The sequence below is a fragment of the Canis lupus genome, chromosome 1, assembly GCF_011100685.1.
Source record: "Canis lupus familiaris isolate Mischka breed German Shepherd chromosome 1, alternate assembly UU_Cfam_GSD_1.0, whole genome shotgun sequence".
NCBI lineage: Eukaryota > Metazoa > Chordata > Mammalia > Carnivora > Canidae > Canis > Canis lupus.
Window position 1 is genome coordinate 109,112,950 of NC_049222.1, and position 20,007 is coordinate 109,132,956.

Genomic DNA, 20,007 nt, shown 5'->3' on the forward strand with positions numbered 1-20,007 from the left:
TCTCAACCCCACCTCACCCCCAGCCCCAGTACACTTTCCTCCAGCTCATTCACACCCTCCCAAGTTCCTCTAAGCATTCATCCATTCAGCAATTAAGGACTAAGACGCATGCGCGCCAGGCCCTGTTCTAGAAACCACGGGAGGATGGCCATGAGCAAAACAAAGATCCCTGTTCACCCAAAGCTTACGCTTTTGACCAGGGTAAGGATGGAGACAGAAAAGAAGGATGATAGAAGGTATTGCACTAAGTATTTACAAATATTAACTCCCAGGTATTTAATTTCTATTAAAAAATGTAATGTGAAAAAAAAAAAATAAAAATAAAAAAAATAAAAAATGTAATGTGTATCATAAATTATAAGTGTTAAAATAGAAATGCCATGTTACGGGGGCACCTGAGTGGCTCAGTCAATTAAGCATCTGCCTTTGGCTCAGGTCATGGGCCTGGGGTCCTAGGATCGAGTCCCATATCAGGCTCTCTGCTCAGAGCCTGCTTCTCCCTCTCCCTCTGCCTGCCACTCTGCCTGCCTGTGCTCTCTCTCCCTGTCAAATAAATAAATAAAATCTTTTTAATTTTTAATTTTTAATTTATTTATTTATGATAGTCACAGAGAGAGAGAGAGAGAGAGAGAGAGAGAGGCAGAGACACAGGCAGAGGGAGAAGCAAGCTCCATGCACCGGGAGCCTGACATGGGATTCGATCCCAGGTCTCCAGGATCACGCCCTGGGCCAAAGGCAGGCGCTAAACTGCTGCGCCACCCAGGGATCCCTAAATAAAATCTTTTTAAAAAAGAAAGAAAGAAATGCCATGTTACGTACAGAATTATTTATATTAAAAGCATTTACACATATTATAAAATATCGATACATAAAAAACTATTAAGAATGTAAAATAGATGGTATGTGAGAACTTAGCCTTGCTAAGTGCTGTGGAGGAAAAGCAGAGAGAGACGGGACAAGGGGTTTGTACAATTTTAAAGAGGGTGATAAAAGCAGGGGTGGGTAAGGAGGAGGGAGCCATAGAACAGGGAGACAAGCAAGTGCAAAGGCCCTGAGGTGGACAAGTCTGGACATGCTTCCTGACCTGAGGAAGCAGGCCAGGGTGGCTGAAGCAGAGTGAGCTAGGGTGAGGAGTTAGGGGAAGATGAGATTAGACTGTAAACCGAGAGAGCAGATTGTGTATAACAACAGCCAAAAGGTAGAAACAACCCAAGTGCCCATCAACGGAAGAATGGATGGACAAAATGTCCTCGATCCGTGCAATGGAGCACTACATCAGACTTAAAAAAGAATGAAATTCTGATCCAAGCTCCAATGTGGATGAACCTTGCAAACACTGGGCTGAGTGAAATAACCCAGACACAGAAGGACAAATATTGCAGGATTCCACTTTTATGAGGTGCCTACAACAGGCAAATTCATAGAGATAGAAAGTAGATCAGAGGCTGTGACCAGGAGCTGATGGGAGGGGGAATGGAGAGCTACTGTGTAATGGGTACAGTTTCTGTTTGGAATGATGAGAATATTCTGGAAACAGACAGGGGTGATAATCGCACACCACCATGAAGGTACTTAGTGTCACTGAATTTTGTATGCTTAAAAAAGGTGAAAATGGTAAATTTTACGTTGTGTGTATTTTGCCACAATTACAAAGCAGCTAACGCTGTACTCATGCTGTGTTGGATACTCCAGGCACTAAATGCTGTATATACGTTAATTCATTTGCTTGTCCAACAAGCCTTTAGAGAGGGACCTTCTAAATCAGGGCTGCCCAAGAGACATATGATGTGAGTCACATAGGTCATTTAAAATTTTCTAGCAAGGGACGCCTGGGTGGCTCAATGGTTGAGCATCTGCCTTTGGCCCAGGGTGTGATCCTGGAGACCTGGGATTGAGCCCACATGGGGCTCCCCACAGGGAGACTGCTTCTCCCTCTGCCTGTGTCTCTGCCTCTCTCTCTCTCTGTCTCCCATGAAAAAAATAAAAACTTAAAAAAAAAAAGGTGAAGGTGGTAGATTTTCTGTTACATGTTTACTAGAATAAAAAAATAAATAAATTTAAATTTAAAAGGAAAAGAGTAAGAGGAATAAAAGATGATGCCAAGGTATATAGCCTAGGCCACTGGGAGGAAGGCGATGCCACTGAGAGATGCTAACTGCCAGAGAGAGCAGGCTTGGTTTCGGTTTGGGGTTTGGTTCTGGTTTTGGGGCAGGGGCGGGGGAGAAGTAGGGAGCTCGGTGTTGGACACGGTATATCTGGGGTACCTAGCAGCAAGCTGGTGGGGAATTCTGCAGGGTGGTACAGTCTGGACACAATGTTCCAGAAGCCAAGAGGGAAAGGGAACAAATCCACACCCTGGCGTGCCCACCCTGAATCCCTCTTCCTGGCATTTATGGGACTTGGCCTCTGTCACCCAGACCCCACAGATCTGGCCTCCCAAGGAGCATCGACCACAAGGGCAGGCCCCCCCCCATGTGGCCCATCACCACCTTCCCGCTTCCTCCGTCATCAACAGCCACAGCCCGATACAGACTCCAGGCTCCGCGGCTTTCGGAGAACGGGTTTCCAGAAGCCTTACCGCCCACTCGCGCCGCCCACCCTGCTTCCTCGCCTGCAGACCCCGTCAAGGCTTGACACGGCTGCTCATTAGAATCGTCTAGCAACGAGCAAAGAACATAAGTAGTAAATATAATCCAGCAGAGTGCTGGAAGATGCCGAGCAGTGCGTGCACCGTGCCACCCATACACACAATTTTACAGGTGCCAATCCTTGCTTCCAAACCCTTGAGGTGAGATGTGTTCGAAATGCAGCTTTTCTGCAGCCTTTGCAGGTGGAGAGAGTATGCACCTATCTATCCTCGAACACCCTCAGCAGGCTCCAAGCGGGTGCCCCTATAATCAAACGCCAATATTTCTGCAGCCAAATGTATGAATATTCACACGCAGCACGATAAAGACAGACTATAAATAGCCTGGTTTCAGGGGCGCCTGGGTAGCTCAGTGGTAGAGCATCTGCCTTCAGCTCAGGTCGTGATCCTGGGGTTGTGGGATCGAGTCCTGCGTCGGGCTCCCCACAGGGAGCCTGCTTGTCCCTCTGTCTATGTCTCTGCCTCTCTCTGTGTCTCTCATGAAAAAATAAATAAAATCTTAAAAACAACAACAACAACTCTAATTTCAGGTCAGGTCTCGTTGCACCCGAGTCACCATGGGTGAGCTGCCGTTAGCATCACCGAGGTGGATGGTGGTGTCTGGATGGTGCGCCTGGCTCACTGGCTGTCCCAAGTGGGGAAGAATCTTTGTGTGCTACACCTGGGGGGTCCCCAAAGGCCCAGGAGGAGGCAGGCAGCCCACAGGCTCTGGGTCAGACAACCTGGCTTCAAATCCCTGCTCTGCAATTCTCTGACCCTGAGCAACTGGCCTCATTTCTCTGGGGCCTGAGTTCTAGGGCACAAGGAAGGATCTGGCTTGAATTACTGCTGGCAACAACACCAACCAGAGCAATAGGAAGAGCAGCTAAGCTTTACCAGGCCTTACTGTGCTCCTGGCGGGTACTGGGCTCTACGCTAACATCATCTCATTGACCAGGACCCTTGTGACACTCCTGGGAGACAGGCAGCTTCTACTTCCAGCCTCTTCTATTTTTTTGTTTGTTTGTTTGTTTGTTTGTTTGTGAGAGAATGAGCGGGGAGGGGCAGAGTCCCAAGCAGGCTCCATGCCCAGCACAGAGTCCAACAAGGGTCTCAATCTCACGACCCTGAGATCACAACCTGAGCTGACATTGAGAGTCAGATGCTCAATCGACTGAGCCACCCAGGCACCCCTACTTTTATTCTCTTTTAACAGAGATCTGGAGTAACCTGCCTGAGGGAGGAGCAAGCTGGGACCCCCAAGCCGAAGATTATCTGATGCAGTCCTTACACACTGTCCAAAACTTGGATCAAACCCATCAGGTCGACTCGTTCTGACGCTGATGCCCTCTCATTACAAGAATAATCTAGTCGAATAACAACCCATGTGCTCTCTGCCTTCCTGTGAAATCCTCCCAAAGCCCCACGAGGGAGGTACTACTGTTTTACTCCTCAACGGCACCCCAATGTGCCCCCCACTGATGGGGGCCCCATGTGTGGGCTCCCCAGACCAATACAGTACGTCTCCTGATCCAGCTAGCTCTCCAAGCCACCCAGGATGTGCCAGACCTCCTCCACCACCTAGAATATCCTCTCGCCTCTCCTTTTTTGGTTCCTGTGAAAGCTTCTCCTTCCTTTGAGCTCAGAGGCAGCTCCAGAGCTGCCCTGGGACTCAAGGACTGAGAATCACAAAAGCAGCAGGACCCGGGCTGTTTCTCACCAGTGTCCCCAGGGCCTGGCATGGGCCTGGCACCGAGCAGCCACTCAATAAATCCTGGCTGCTGTCTGCAAGGGGTGAGAATGGTAAAGCCTTTCTGGAATGCAATTTGGCAGGGCTCATCCAAGTCTAAATGCACGCTTCCCTCTGCCTTAGCAATTCCTCTTCCAGGAATCTGGCCGGCAGAAACAGCCTAGCACAAGTGACTGAAGGTACAGATACAAAAATGTTAGGTCGGGTCACTCCTCAGCTCAAAAGCTTCCCATGGCTCCCACTGGACTGAGAATTGAAGCCCATACAGTAGTCAAAGGTACAGAATGAAAACTCCAGAGCAACAAAGAGGTAGAATGAATATATCAGCTAATAAGGCAGAGAAGATGGGATAGTAAAACACTCTTAATCCAAATGCGGCAGGAGAGGGGGAAAAAAAGGCAAGAGGAACTTAGGTGATAAACAGAAAACAAATGGCAAGATGGAAGATTTAAATCCAGTCATGCTGATAAGGACAGTAAACGTAAATGGTCTAAATGGGGCCTGAGCACCCTCATGTGACTGCCGAGCACTTGACATGCAGCTATTCCCAACGAAGACGCACTGTCTGCAAAATACACACTGGATCTGAAAACCTTAGTGTGTGTGTTTGGGGTGGGAGGGATGGTATAACAGGTGCTGGCGAAGATGTGAAGAAATTAGGATGCTTGGGGCACCTGGCTGGCTCAGTTGGTAGAGCACACAATTTTTTTTTTTTTTAAAGACTGCATTTATTTATCCATGAGAGCCACAGAGAGACAGGCAGAGACATAGGCAGAGGGAGAAGCAGGCTCCCTGCAGGGGACCTTGATGCGGAACTCGATTCCAGGACCCCAGGATCACAACCTGAGCCAAAGGCAGATGCTCAACAACTGAGCCACCCAGGTGCCCCAGAGCATGCAACTCTTGACGGCAGGGTCATGAGTTCAAATTTAAGCCCCACAGTGGCCATGGAGTCTCCTTTAAAAAAGAAAAGAAAAAAAGAAAGAAGAAAGAAAGAAACTGGAACCCTCTTACATTGCTGGTGTGAACGAGAAATGGTGTGGCCCACTGTGAAAATTAGCAGTTCTTCCAAAAGTTCAACACACAACTACCACACGACGCAGCAGTTCCATGCTCAGGTATTCACCCAAAAGAACCCAAAGCAGGGGCTCAGATGCATATCGACATTCACAGCAGCATTATTCACAATGGCCAACAGGTGGACACAACCCAAACGGCCAGCGACGGATGAACAGGTGAACAAAATGAGGTGTATACAGACAACGGACTATCATTCAGCCTTAAAAAGGAAATAAACGCCAATCCAGGCTGTACAGCATGGATGAGCTTGAGGACGTTATACTGAGTGAAAGAAGCCAGACACAGAAGGATGAATAGCGTAAGACTGCACTTCTATGAGGTGCCCAGGGAAGGTGAATTCACGGGGAGAGAGCTCCAAGCGGGTGGGGGGAGAGGGCTATTTAATGGATAGAGTTGCTGTTTAGAATAAAGAACAAGCTCTGGAACGGATAGTGGTGATGGTCGCACAATGCTGCAGACAGGCTGGCCACTGAATGGTACGTACCCTTAAAAATAGTTAAAATGGGGGGTGCCTGGGTGGCTCCGTCAGTTAAGCGTCTGCCTTAGGCTCAGGCCATGATCCCAGGGTCGTGGGATTGAGTCCCACATTGGGCTCCCTGCTCAGAGGGAAGTCTGCTTCTCCCTCTGCCTCTGCCTGCCACTCTGCTCATGCTCTTTCCCTCAAATAAATTAACTCTTTAAAAAATAGTTAAAATGGTAAATTATACATTCTGTGTATTTTACCGCAATAAAAAGACTATAAATATCTCAATCATTTCTACATTGATCACATGTTGATATAACAGTATTTGGGATATAAGGTTATATAAAATATACTCCCTTTAGTTTTTTTTCTCCTGCTTCTCTTTACTATGGCTACTAGAAAAAGGAAAGTTTTTTTTAAGATTTTATTTATTTATTCATGAGAGAGAGAGGCAGAGACACAGGCAGAGGGAGAAGCAGGCTCCATGCAAGAAGCCTGATGTGGGACTCGACCCCAGCACTCTAGGATTAATCATGCCCTGAGCCAAAGGCCCAATCGCTGAGCCACCCAGACATCCCTAGAAAATTTTAAATAATATGTGAGGGGTGCCTGGTTGGCTCAGTCAGTTGAGCGTCCGACTCTTGATTTCAGCTCAGGTCATGATCTCAGGGTTGTGGGGTACAGCCCGGCGTCCGGCTCCACACTGGGCATGGAGTCTGCTTAGGATTCTCTTTCTGCCCTCCTCCCTGGCTCTCCCCATCCAATGCTCTCTCTAAATACATAAATAATTAAAATACAAAAAAAGTAACGTGTAAGCGGCTAGCATTTTATTTCTATTGGACAGTGTTGGTCTCGACATTCCAATCATCAGATAGAGACAGACTATAAGCTATCTGCAAGTGACATACTTTAAATGTAAAGACACATACAAGCTCATAGTGAAAACTGGAACTAAACTATAAAGCGTATCTGCAGAGTGAAGGTTAAATAGTTTAGGTAATGCTCTTTAGCTGCTAAAAGAATGGGGTTCCAGACTGAAGACATGGAATCAACTTTAGGACATTTGTTCAATTTAAAAAGTAAGACGTAGGGGAGCGAGGGGACAGACGAAACAGGTGATGGGGATTCAGAGGCACAGACTTACGCTTCTAAAATAAGCAAGTCACGGGGATGAAAAGTACGGCATAGGGAATATAGTGAATAATATTATAATAATTTTGTCTGGTAACTACACTTTAAGTATTCCGTAATGCATGGAGTATCGTCAACTCGCTATATGGCACTAACATATGTTGAAACTCCCATAATGTTGTATGCCGACCACACTTCAATTGGAAAAAAAAGATTTAGGTAAATAAACACATAAAAGTAAGGTGTTGGGGTGCCTGGATGGCTCAGTGGTTGAGTGCCTGCCTTCAGCTCAGGTCATGATGTCGTGATCCCAGGCCTCATCAGGCTCCCTGCTCAGTGGAGAGTCTGCTTCTCCCTCTCCCTCTACCCCTTCTCTGGCTTATGGTCTCTCTCCCAAATAAATAAAATCCTAAAAAAATAATAATAATAAAAAATAAAAAAATAAAGAACCTAAAGAATGGATTCTGTGGAAGAGTCGACAGAGTACGTGTGATCAAAGGAAAAAGAAGTATATATGGAAAAGAGCAACTGAATGAACCCCAAACTCCTCAGAGTCCCTGTGGAGAGGGAAGGAATGGGAAGGCAGTGAAAAGACTGTCACAAGTTACTTACTCACCTCTCTTCCTTGCATAATAATTCATACACACCCATCCTAAGATCCCCAACCCCAAAAGCCGAGAGTTAAGGGATCCTGTTTAGCCTTGGGGCCCCAAGTGTCCATCCCATTTGCAGGGCCCTAGAAGCAACTCAGACACCATTCAATATCCACTAGACACCAGACTCCTCAAACCCCGGGTCCCCCAGGAGCAGCACTGGCCTCATCTTACCAGAAATCAGTTCAGCGGGCACCTGGGTGGCTCAGTGGTTAAGTGTCTGCCTTTGGCTCAGGTTGTGATCCCAGGGTCCTGGGATTGAGTCCCACATTGGGATCCCCACAGAGAGCCTGCTTCTCCTTCTACCTATGTCTCTGCCTCTCTATGTCTCTTGTGAATAAATAAAATCTTAAAAAAAATAATAAAAAATTAATTCAGGTTTGAGCAACCGTGGATCTCCCACACGGTGAGAGCTGCGTGCAGCAGTAGGTCCAGATGATGACAGCCAAGAGCAGAGGGAGTAACAGCGAGGAGCATTTACAAGGTGCTTAGGAGGCACTGGTCCCTTGACCCCACGTGAGCTCACTGGACTCCACGGAGGGTCCCATCAGCCAGGTATTTTAGATCTATGGCCCCATATCTATGATTCCCACCTCCAAAGGTCTCTGAAAACCCTCCCTTTCCTTTTTCCCTGACTCACTCAGGGGCACAGCCGCCCTGCAGGGACTGTCCTTAGGTGTCCCTCTCCATGTCAACAGCCGCCTGGCTGGGGGTGTTCCACTACCGGGTGTGGGCTCCCGCCTGGAATATTCTGTGTTTCGAAACACCTCCGATGCCTACCAGTGACTGCCCTAAATGCAGCCCTTCTGTTGGCGCGTGTGTCACCCAGCCTCCATCGGGAAGGCATCAGGCCCCTCTCCCTGAATGACAAGGGAAATTGAGTCTCAGAGAGCTGGTGGGGTGGGGGGTCTGGCTCCCAGTCCCATGGGGAGGGCTCCGGGCCAGCTGGGGCTCCGAGTCCTGACCCTCCGCCCCCCTCGCAGGTCTGGCTGACTCACATCAGCTCGCAAGCCAGCTCACAAACACATCCGCTGTCTGGAGGAAGCTGGGGCAGCCTCCTCGCTTATGGTAATGAAGACATAACAGAGGGTAAAAGGGAAAGAGGGGAGAGGGAGGGTGCCCCGCTGAGCCCCGGCCTCCCAGGGCTCAGGGCCTCCCGCGCTCAGTGGAGGCCCAAGCAGGATCTCAGGGCAAATGGGGTAAGGCGGAGGTGGAGGTGGGGGGTGGGGGTAGGGCAGCTTCCGGGACTGTGGGCTGGCTCCTGGGGGTGGTCAGGGAGGGGGGGCTGTAACCAGGAAGAAGCAAAGTTCACGGCCAAAGACCTGGACTGCTGGGGCCAGACCACCCGGGGGGAATCCCCACTCTGGCAGTTAGCAGCTGTGTGACTCTGGGCAAGTCACTTAACCACTCTGTGCCTTGGCTTTCTCATCTGTAAAATGGGGATGCTCCTCAGGTCCTTCTGTGCAATGAGTGAGTACTCATAAAGGGCCTAGGCCAGTGCCTGGGACAGTGCTGGCTGCTACTGCTGTTGCCACAGTCACAGCCTGTGAGAAGGTCAGAACTAGATCCACAACCCCCCTCCCCCGCCCTGAAGCCCTTGGCCCAATGCTGGGATGTGAAGCCCAGTGTGTGGTTCTCTGGGGAAAGGCCTGTGGCCTCCGAGCAGGTTCTCAAAAGGACCTAAAGCTCCTTCCCCTAAAATAACAGCAACCACATGCTCTTAAGACCTCGGCCCAAAAGAAACAAGAGGTGAGAGGTGACTCCTGCAGGCAGGACAGCTCACCCTCCCCCACCAGCTGGCAATACCACGGCCCCCACACTCCTCCCCAGGCCACCTTTCTTCTGGTCCCCAAGCAGTCCCCTCAAACTCCCTCCCAACTGCATAACATCTTTCATCTTTCATCGGCCTTCACACCCCGCTCCTCCTCACCTCCTGACCTATGAGAAAACTTCACTCCCGAGCCCCACCCAGTACCACCCACTCCTGCTTTTCTAGAATCTTCCTTCACTCCTTTCCTTTTCTCTCCTGAGACTCTAAGCCTGCTCAGCTCCTAAAAAACCAATCTGACGTGCTCATCTCATGAGCCACATAAAGGGGTCACCTGGCCCTCCCTGGCTCCATAAACCCTGACCACAGGCTTATTCTGAGTCGGGTCCTGGGGATGGGTCCCAACACGGAAACAAGGGCAGTGACGTGAAGGAAGTGGCAGAGGGTCGTCAAGGAATGCCTCCTGGAGGAGGGGGTATTTACGCAGAGGCCTGTTGGAGACGGGAAGAAGTTGGAGAAGATCACTGCAGGTAGAGGGCACAACAGGGGTAGGGAGATAGGAACAAGCCTGGGGTGCAGAGAAGGCAAGGTGTGAGGTCGGAGAAATCCAGGCCCCCACACTAGGGCTGGTGGGGTTTTGTCAGAAGAGGGGAGGGGCAGTCTTACCTGAGGGCACCAGGGAGCCAAAGAGTGTAGTAAGATTTTATTTTTGTTAAAGGTCCGGGTGCCAAGTGTGCTTGTCTTCCTGTCTTCCTATCTTCCTCCCTCCTTCCTTCCATCCATCCATCCATGACGCCAGGTTCCAGTCTGGCTCCTGCCAGACTCCTTCTCCTCCTCGCCACGTTCCAGTCTGGCTCCTGCCCCTACCTACTCTGATCTCAGGCCCAGGAAGCCCCCCTCGAGCCCATTTCAGCCGAGACCTTTCACGAAGCTGTCTCCCTTTGCCCCTGAGACGCTGACGGTGCCTGATCCTGACCCTCCTCCTCTCTTGGTTTGGTTTGGCCACGAAGTTCCACCTCCACACCTGGCCCACCCAGGCCGATTCTCGATTCTCAACTCTCTCCTGTCCTCTCCCTGAGGGACTGTCCCCATCCCTGGGACTGATCACTCAGTGTCACCAGCTCTCACTCGTGACCCCAACCTGGCTCACCCCTCTGCATCCCTCCACCATCCACCAGGATGTTAGAGCTTTACTCTCTGGGGTCTGTGCTCCCCAAACTATAGACGCTTCTATCCGCCTCACGAGGGGGCACCTGCATTTATCTAGTTGCTCACACTGATGACCTTTGCGCAAAGCATCCTGACATCTACCGGCCACCGCACTCTTTGCCAGGAACGGCCTTGAGCCTAAAGCCTGCACCCAGAAACCCCCTCCTCCAGGAAGCCTGGCCTGATGCCTCCTCCTGACCTCCACCAGCTCCGCAGGCACCCCTGAGATACGGATCTCACCTTGGAAGGAGGATGGGTGTGTTTCTGGTTTCCCTGCCTCCCCCGACCCTGAGAGCAGAGCTCTGAGGCCAGGCACACAGGAGGCCCACTGTGTGGGTCTGAGTTAGTTGGTGGCATTTAACTGGATTGAAACTTCTGCTCTGCCAGCAGCTACTGCGGGATCTTGGACAAGTCACTTCACTTCTTGCTACCTGCGTGACAGGGAGGTGGTGGCAGTCTTGGGAGGTGCGGGTCTAACTCTGGGGAGAATTTTAAGCAAACCACAATGATGGCCCTGGCTGGAGCACCACCATAGTGGGAGAAGGAATACATCTGATGGGCAAGTAGCAACAAGGGGGGGGGGGGTCACCTAACAGCAGACTCAATGAGAAATTGAGATAACGTCTCCCTGCTTCTGAAAGGTCTAAACAAAACAACAGGAGTGTGGAAGAGGCATGTGCTTGGGAAAGGGCCAAGGGCTGGCCACAGTCCTGGATGGGCCCTAGGGCTCCGACCCCTGATGGAGCGTGTGGGGATCGCGGACTAGGCACTGGAGAGTCAGCAAAGGCAGGATAGACAATGTCCATGGAAGGAGAGTCTGGCACAGTGCGGCTGGAAGACCCACGGCTCCCTGTCCTGGGTGAGGGCCCACGACTCTGAGAGGTGGGCTTCCTGAGCAAACCGAGTGCTCAGGGCTGGGGCCCTGGGACGGGCATCTGTCACAAACACCTCTGGTGATTTAGAAGCAGGTGAGTCACCGAGAATCAGAATAGAGTTTTCAAACATGGGCTCAGTACTTCCCTTTCTCCACCCCTGCGACATGCCCACCATTCAGCTGGACAGTCAATCAACAAACATTGGGGAGCTGAGAACATGGGACACAACATTTCTCTCCTGCTGCAATTAGACCCTAGTGAGAAAGCTAGGCCTGAAGAGCTCACGGGAGACCTACTATATCCCAAATGGGGCCCCAGGGGGTTAGTCAGTGCACTGGGAGGGTGTCCCCTAGACTAGGGTGCTGGGGGCCCAGGGAAGGCTAGCCAGGGGAGCAGTGTTCAGAGGCTGAGGCTTCACTGAGGAGGAGGGTCTCTCTCTGCTGAGAGAAAGGAGGTAACCGCCCCCTCCATGGAGTCCTGCTCACTGAGAGAAAGGAAGGCCTTCCCAATGCCCACAGCTTGATAGAATCTCAAAATACTGCTGCTGAGCAGAGATGCTCAACTCAAAGGACCACACGCCACAGCCTGTGACATTTGCGAAGAGGCCGTGGGGCTCCACCTCAACTGGCAAGGAGGACTAGCACCCGAGCAGGTGCTGGCCAGGGAGGGGAACAAGGGGACTGCGTGGCCGTGAAGTGAACCTTCTGGATCTTGACAGGGGCGTGGGTCACACAGGCCACCACCAGGATGCACCAGGGTGCAAACGCTTCAACTCTGCATTTTCTCATGTGTAAGTTATCCTTCCATGACAGGATGGGGGTAAGCGGGGGAACCCTAGCTATATATGCACAGAACTTTCTGTGGACACAGAAAGGAGGCCACTGGGCACATTCTGGGGAGAAGTAAGGCCAGTACAGCAAGAGCTTGGCAGGAGAGAGAAAAGAGCTAAGAACCCCCTTCACTCAGGGTGGGGGGGGGGAGGCAGGGGGAGAGGTGATCAGTGTTCAAGGATGGGAAGAGACAGGAGCTGTGGGGATCCACCTGCCCAGCACGGCACGTGGACAAGAGGCAGCACCCATCCTCTGGGAAGGGGTTTCCAGGAAGCTACAACCTGCAGGTGCCCTGGGGGGGACAGGCCACTCTACCTCTAGGTTGCAAAGCTCTCGCAGCTCCCTCCAGAGTCCCAGGGGTCATTAACAAGGTTCCGGCAGCCACAGACCACAGACAGACATTCCCCTGGTGCTCTGCTTCCAAGGCTACCAGGCCGGGGCCCAGGGGACACAGGCTGGGAAGGAGGGGTGTCACCTAAAAGTCAGCAGGCCCCCTCCGGCCCCTCTGAATACAAGCACTTCAAAAGGGAAGTAGAGAGGAATGGAGTGGTCCAGAGGAGGGGACAGAGACACCGAGCCTGGCTGGGGCTCCACAGACACTTCCCTCGGACCCTCTGAGCCCTCGAAAGAGCCTCTGGTCACACACAGTCCAAGCACACAAGGGATAATTAACAACAGCGACAACAATGACTGCCACCTGCTGCCCAGCGCTTACTCTGAGCCAGGCCATCGTAAAACACTTTTCCACACAGGACTCACAGAACTGATGCAAAGGCTCTCAGAAGCAAAGTTTCTTATCATTCCTGCGTGCCTGGTTCTCCAGCCCGGGTTTAGAGAAGGGAAGTAACTTGCCCCAAGTCACAAGGTTAGAAGGGCAGGCGACCCGGTGACCCTCACCACCAGTTCATCCTGTCCATCACCCTGCCACTGGCCCAACTTCTCTGACTCGCCTTTTCCAGGGACAGCTTCTGCACAGAACAGCAGAACCTAGGCCCACGCTGTACATATCCAGGGGCAAATCTCAAATCTGTGTAATGGGAAACCACCCCCAGGTCCCAAGGCCTGGGATGGCCCAGACAGGGACGTCACCAACATCCCAAAGAAGGGAACACAGAGGAAAGACAACCGTCACCTCGGTTTCCCCAACCTATGAAATAGCTTCATGTTTCCTCCCTCACAGGACAGGACAGACCCTGGAGGTAGTGAAACAGATTCTGGACCCCAGTAATAACAACACCAGTAATAACATAATTGAAATGATATAACGTCTGGAATTTGCTTAAAAGTCTCTAGCAGAAGAGAACCAAAAAAAGAAAAAAAAATAAAAAAGTGCAGAGTAGGGGACGGGGTAAAGACAAAAAAGGATCAGCAGAAATCTGCTGAAGCTGGTGATGGGCACACTGGGGTTGACTATGCTATTCTCTCAACTCTTGATGTCGGTGCTTTAAAATCTCCATAATCGGGGCGCCTAGGTGGCTCAGTCAGTGGGGCGTCCGACTCTATTTTCAGCTCAGGTCATGATCTCAGAGTCATGGGATTGAGCCTGCACCAGGGTCTGCAGTTAGTGAGGAGTCTGCTTGAGAATTTTTTTTAAGATTTTTTTTTTTAAGATTTTATTTATTTATTCAAGAGAGACACAGAAAGAGAAAGGCAGAGACACAGGCAGAGGGAGAAGCAGGCTCCCTGCAGGGAGCCCAACATAGGACTTGATCCCAGGTCTCCAGGATCACGCCCTTGGCCAAAGGCGGTGCTAAACCGCTGAGCCACCCAGGCTGCCCTTTTTTAAAGATTTTATTTCCTTATTTCACAGAGAGAGAGAGAGAGCATGAGCACAAGTAAGGGGAGCGGCAGAGGGAGAGGGAGAAGCAGGCTCCCTACTGAGCAGAGAGCCCAATCCAGGGCTCTCAATCCCAGGACCCTGAGATCAGGACCTGAGCCAAAGGTGGGCGCTTGACCAACGGGGTCACCCAGGCGCCCCCTTCTCCTTGAGAGTCTCTCTCCCTTCTGCCCCTTCCTCCTTGCCTCATGCTCGCTCCCACACACTTGCTCTTAAATAAATAAATAAATAAACAAACAAACCTTTAAAATGCCAGTATTGACTGCCCACGGTTTTAGGGCACGGCAGTACAGACAGACTTGGGTTATCTGATCCCAGGGAGGCTTTGCTACTTCCCTTAATCACCATCACCATCACATTTTTTTAACATAGGCTCCATGCCCAGTGTGGAACTCGAACTCACGACCCAGAGATCCAGAGTCACACACAGACCAGCTGAGCCAGCCAGGCGCCCCACTGCTAACATTTCTGGAGCACTTGCCATGTGCCTGCCAGGCATCGTGTTCAGCACTGAACATCTGTGAGATGCCGGAGGTGGGTCTCCACCAGAACACATTTGTGTTCTGTCAGTTGGGGAAACTGAGGAACAGAGCAGGGAAGCCCTGTCGGTTCCCAGGGCCACACCACCACGCCTCACGCCACAGCAGCCTGCTATGTGCCCTCTGCTGCCCTGCGGCTTCCTATGCCAACTGCTTCCCATGTGCCTTTGGAGAAGACAAGGAAGACCTTTCAGAGTGCAGAAGTCAGCATGGGTCTCATGGCAGGACAGTGATCACAGTGAATATGACGACATCAGTTACCAGTTCCCAAGAGCCTACTGGATGCCCAGCAAGGGAGAGCACTGCCCCATTCATCCTCACAGCCGACCCTACGAGCAAGGCACTGTAGGCCCATTTCCCAGATAAGAAAACTGAGCCCTGGAAGCAGGATCATCTGGCCTGGCTCATGCTATAATGAAGCGGAAAAGCAAGCAATCCCTCCCACCCTTGCCAATTAGGGTTCACAGCCAAGAATCTGGCGGGTCCTGGCCCCAGGAGAAAGAACCAAGCCAAAGAAGGACTGCTAACAGCGCCAATGACTGACAGGGCTACCCACGCACTGTATGGGTGTTATGTGATCCTCATGACCTTCCAAAAGTTGGTACTGAGATGAACCCATTTAGGAGAGGGGAAAACGGAGGCCCAGAACCAGCAAGCCCTTTGCCTGCAGCTGTCTGACCAGCAAGAGGTGGAGCCAGGATTCCAACCCACAGACAGATGGCTTCCAGAGCTCGTGCCCTTGACCTCTGTACCAAGTGGCAAGCACGCAATGCCAGCCACAGGCAGAAAGGGAGACGCCAGGAGGTCACAAGAGGCCAAGACACCAGAGCAGGAGAGGAATGACTTTTTCCAAGTGCAGCTGCAAAGGTACCTCGGAAGAGCAATTACACGACAAATCGCAGACTCTGCATCCAGGAATCCCACGTCCAGGAGCATATCCCGCAGGCACACCCAATTCCCCATAAGACACGAGGGCTCTGAATATGTCACATGTGCCTGTACCACTTAGGAGGAAAAAAAAAAAAAAGACCAAAAAAAAAAAAAGACAGGAAGAAGTTGCTTCCTCCTTGGAGCCTTCACAGACCACCCAGACAGAACCTCTCAAATCCCACAGCAGCTAGCCCAGCCCCGGAGCCAACACTCGCCTCCAGCCTCCTCCTGGACCGGGTCCCGGGCACACAGTAGGCCCTCAGGAAGTTTCACTGGCAACAAGGGAACAAAAGCGCTCTCTCCCGCCTCTCCTGCCAACAGATCCCACACCACCACGAATACACAAACTCTAACACAAAACTCATTGTCACCAAACTCGAAATGTCTTAGAAAACTCTCTCCCCGTTGAGGGATCTTGCATGTCAACCGAGACACAAAGGCTTCAGTCGATGGGGACAAGACTCAAATGGTGGGACTCCAGGCAGGGGAGGACTGGAAGGAATGAGGAGGAAATCCTTGGGGACCATGCAACCGAACATTTCCCATGTGTCTCTCTGGTGTGAAGTGTTCCTACGCCGGGGAGCCAAGTTCACATTCAAAGCAGGAGGGGGACAAAACTCAGATATGATGGGGGGGTGTGGGGGAGATCAGCAGAGAGCAACTCATTCTGATGGGGGCAGGGGTGGGGGAGCAGTTTACATACATCACTGCTGTAGTTCAGGGAACTTGTTTCCATCCAGACGGTGCCTGGCAGGGGGAAGACCCAAAAGAGACCAGAGCAAGATAACGATGCCCCCCGATGCCCCGCGACGCTTCTCCCCAGCTGGGCAGGCCAGGGCAAAAGGCAGCCCCTCACTGCTTTCCAAGCCCAGGCCCGCTGGAAAGGAATGCCATGTTTTCCTGTTTCCAATTAACTCCCCCCCAACCCCCACCCCCAGCAGCCCTCTGCATTCTTGAGACCAGGAGTCAAGACAGCCACAGGGGAGAGCTGGGAGTGCGGGCGCGGGAACTCCACTGGCGGTGGCCAGGCCTGGGGCACCACCCCCGCAGGCCCCCACACCAGGATCCTCCTACCAGGCCTCAGTGCTTGGCGCCCACCCCTTCTATAGCTCATAGGGGGTGGGAAGGGAAGACCCCACGATCCCCAGGGCAGGCTAGGGAAGGCCCCAGAGGCCTCTGGGAAGGAAGTCAGCAGGGACGGGGGGTGGGGCACAGGCCTGGCCCTCTTGGGCCTTACTCATGCTTCTCCACTCAAAAAAAAAAAAAAAAAAAAAAAATCAGTTCCTATTTTCAGGAAACACTCAGGCTTGAGAGACCTGTTATGCTCTCCACAGCCCCTCTCCCATCCTGGCCCGAAGGAATTATTATGACTTATGCCTCTATCATCTCAGGAAGGAAGATATTTGCACCTCGAGGACAGGACAGTAGATAAGGGACACAGGCTCACTCAAAACGTCATCCTCCGAGCCCTGCTTGCCAAGAAGGGAAGCCCTCTCCCACTTTCTCGCACCCTCTGCAGTCTGGGTTGGAATCCCCTCCCAGCCGCGGAATAGGCTTTCCCCAGGCTCAGTTTTCTCATCTGTAAAATGGCAAGATCACCCAAGTGACCCCGCGCTGCACCCCCCCCCCTCATGTTTATTCAACACCAATCTGTGCTGAAGGGGAAGGGGCCAAGTTCAGAGGGCTGGCGGGGTCAGGGGAGCCTCAATGATCTCCCACTAATTGATAGTTGGCCCTCACCCACCTGCCCCAGGGACTGCCTCCAAGCCTTTTGCTGCTCGCCCTTAAATGCCCAGCACCCAACATTCCTCCCCACCCCCTACAGGCATGCCGTAGCCCGGCTGCTGCCGAATGACAAAAATAACACGTTTGGATAATACTTTCACCCATCTCAAGGTCAGTTAAGGGAACTATAATTATCGCCACCTGCAGATGAAGAAACTGAGGACTTAGGGACTTAAGTGACCTGCCTCAGGCTACGGAGTGGGGTAGGGAGTCTGACGCCAGCCAAGGGGAGAATGGACAAGAAGGTTCTATGCCAGCCGCATCGGGGTGCCCGGGAGGGTGGCAGGGTGGAGTGACCACGAAGGTCCCCAACAGCCCGGCTTCCCTCCCGGCAGGGCTAAGTAGCCAAAAGTCGGGCCAAGTCCCAGCTCAGATGGAGGGGGACAAGGAGGATGGTGGGGCCAGCTCCCTGGGGGCCCCCAGGCCCCCAGCCGGCCAGGCCTGCAGCACCCCTTCCCAACCCACACACCTCCAAGTCACAGTTCTTCCTGGCAAATGCTCTTCACTCCAGCCATGGGTGAAATGATTCTGCTCTCAGCTGTTTCCAGGTGTCCACCTCTTCCCAAAACCAGCATAGGGGGGTAGGGTGGGGGACGATGACGGACGACAATGGACAATGGGGGACACAACAATAGCTCCTTCCGGGTACTATTATATTTGAGACCCAAGTCAACTGAAATTAACAGGCCAAAGTGTCAAAGAAGGGTGCAGAAGAACTTTTAACAGTTTTGAGCTGAGTTGGAGAAACCGGAAATGGCTGCAAGTAGGCGCTGTGTGACCCTGGGCAAGTGGCTTAACCTCTCTGAGCCTCCATGAGCCTGTCTGCAAAATGGGATTAAGAAGGGTCCCTACTCCCTACTGGGGTGGTGACCAGTGTGTAGCAGAAGCCAATCCATAATGCTCCCGGGGCAGAGAGATGTTATTCCTGGCTGCTAGGAGTGGGAGAGCCCTGAGGGAGGGTGGGGTGGGTAAACAGGCCCCAGAAGTCGCACCAGGCATCAGCACAAGGGAAGAGGATGCTTCCTGAACCGTCCAACTCCCCTGCCATCCCACCACCGCACAGGTCAGAGCCCACTGGGCCCCTGACCCCCACACGGGAGGCAAAAGCACAGAGAGCACGCCAGGCAGAAAGGAGGTGTCGCTGGGTACATCCCCAGATGGTTATTATTCCACTGGAGGGCCGTGTGACAAAAGGGGCTGATTGTCCGGACACGAGGCTGGCCACGACTGCAGCCCACAGCCAGGGAACACCAGAGGGCTGGGACCTGTCACCCCCGCCTCCCGGGGCGAGCTGACACAGCGGCCTCTGACCCCACCTCCCAGGAAGTTCAGCTGCTCAGAACCACAAAGCAAAACAAAGGGGCGCGGAGAGGAAGGAGCCTCGGGCACCCTCCAATCACCGCGGCCCCCGAGCCCCGAGCCCCGAGCCCGGAGCCGCCCGAGCAGGAGCCCTGGCGCGGCTTCCCCGCCCGGTTCTCCGCCGGCCGCGCACCCAGGCCTGGGCAGCCCCGGGTCCCTTGTCTCCCGGCGGCCGCCCGTGACAGGAGCCGGGGAAGCAGCCGAGGGGCAGCCAGGGATGGGAAAACCAGATGGCTGCATCCCTCCTCCCTCCTCCTCCATCCCTCCCTCCGGGTGCCCGCGGGCCAGGCCGCCCTCCGCGGGGGCCCGGGGAGGCCGCGGGGCCCGGCTCGGCCGGGCTCACCCCGGGGAAGGGTTGCCTTTGTCTAAAGGTCACCACCCGAGCGCGGTGCCCGGGCTGGGCCTGGTGCCTCCCGTCCCCAGGCCGAGGGGGTGGAGATGGGGGGCCGCCCCAAATCTCGGGAGGTGACAGGGGTAAGGCTCCCCTCCCACCCCTCCCCCTCCCCGTAACGGCCCCCTCCGGGGCCAGCCAGCCCGCGGGGGAGGGGGGTCCACTCCCTTCGTCGCTGCGGGTGGGGGACCAAGTCAACTCCTTTCATTGTTTAGGGGAGGTGGGGAGGGGGAGACCCAGTGGCCTCCTTCCGCATCCATCCCTCCCCAGCCTGCCGGAGGCCCCGTTTCTCCCCGGCACCCCCGGCAGGGGTTTGGGGAGGGGGCGCTGGGGAGATGAAGGCTCGCCACCTCCGGCCGGGAGAGTACCATCCGCTGCCCCGTTGCCCTCTCGTTCTCCGAAAGGCGGGGAGCAGGGGGAGGGGAAGGGGGCCCCCCGGGCCGGGGGAGGGGGTCTCCCCGCCCCTCCCCCCGTGGAACGTTAGGTCTCGTTTTTCCGCCGCTCCATTGTATCCCCGGCAGCCGGCGGGAGGGCCGAGGAGGCACCGGGCGCCGGGTTTGGGCAGGGGAGCCGGAGGGGGGGGTCCCCGCAGGATCGGGGCGGCGGTGATGGTGGGAGAGACGCGGGGGGTTGGGGGGGGCTGCCGGGGGTGGTGGGCGCCGAGCAAAAAAAGAGGCAGCGGGCGCTGCGCCCCGGTTGGGGGGCTGAGTGTGTGAGTGTCGGGGGGGTGGGTTCGGCCCCGGCTCCGGCTCCCCCCACACACACCCTCGCCGCCAACCCC

General features: G+C 53.4%; 1 protein-coding gene across 2 annotated transcripts in view; it reads right to left on the reverse strand.

Moving 5' to 3' along the window:
* BICRA (BRD4 interacting chromatin remodeling complex associated protein) overlaps positions 1-20,007 on the reverse strand; it is an 83,610-nt gene that overhangs the window by 62,501 nt on the left and 1,102 nt on the right. The window lies entirely within an intron of this gene.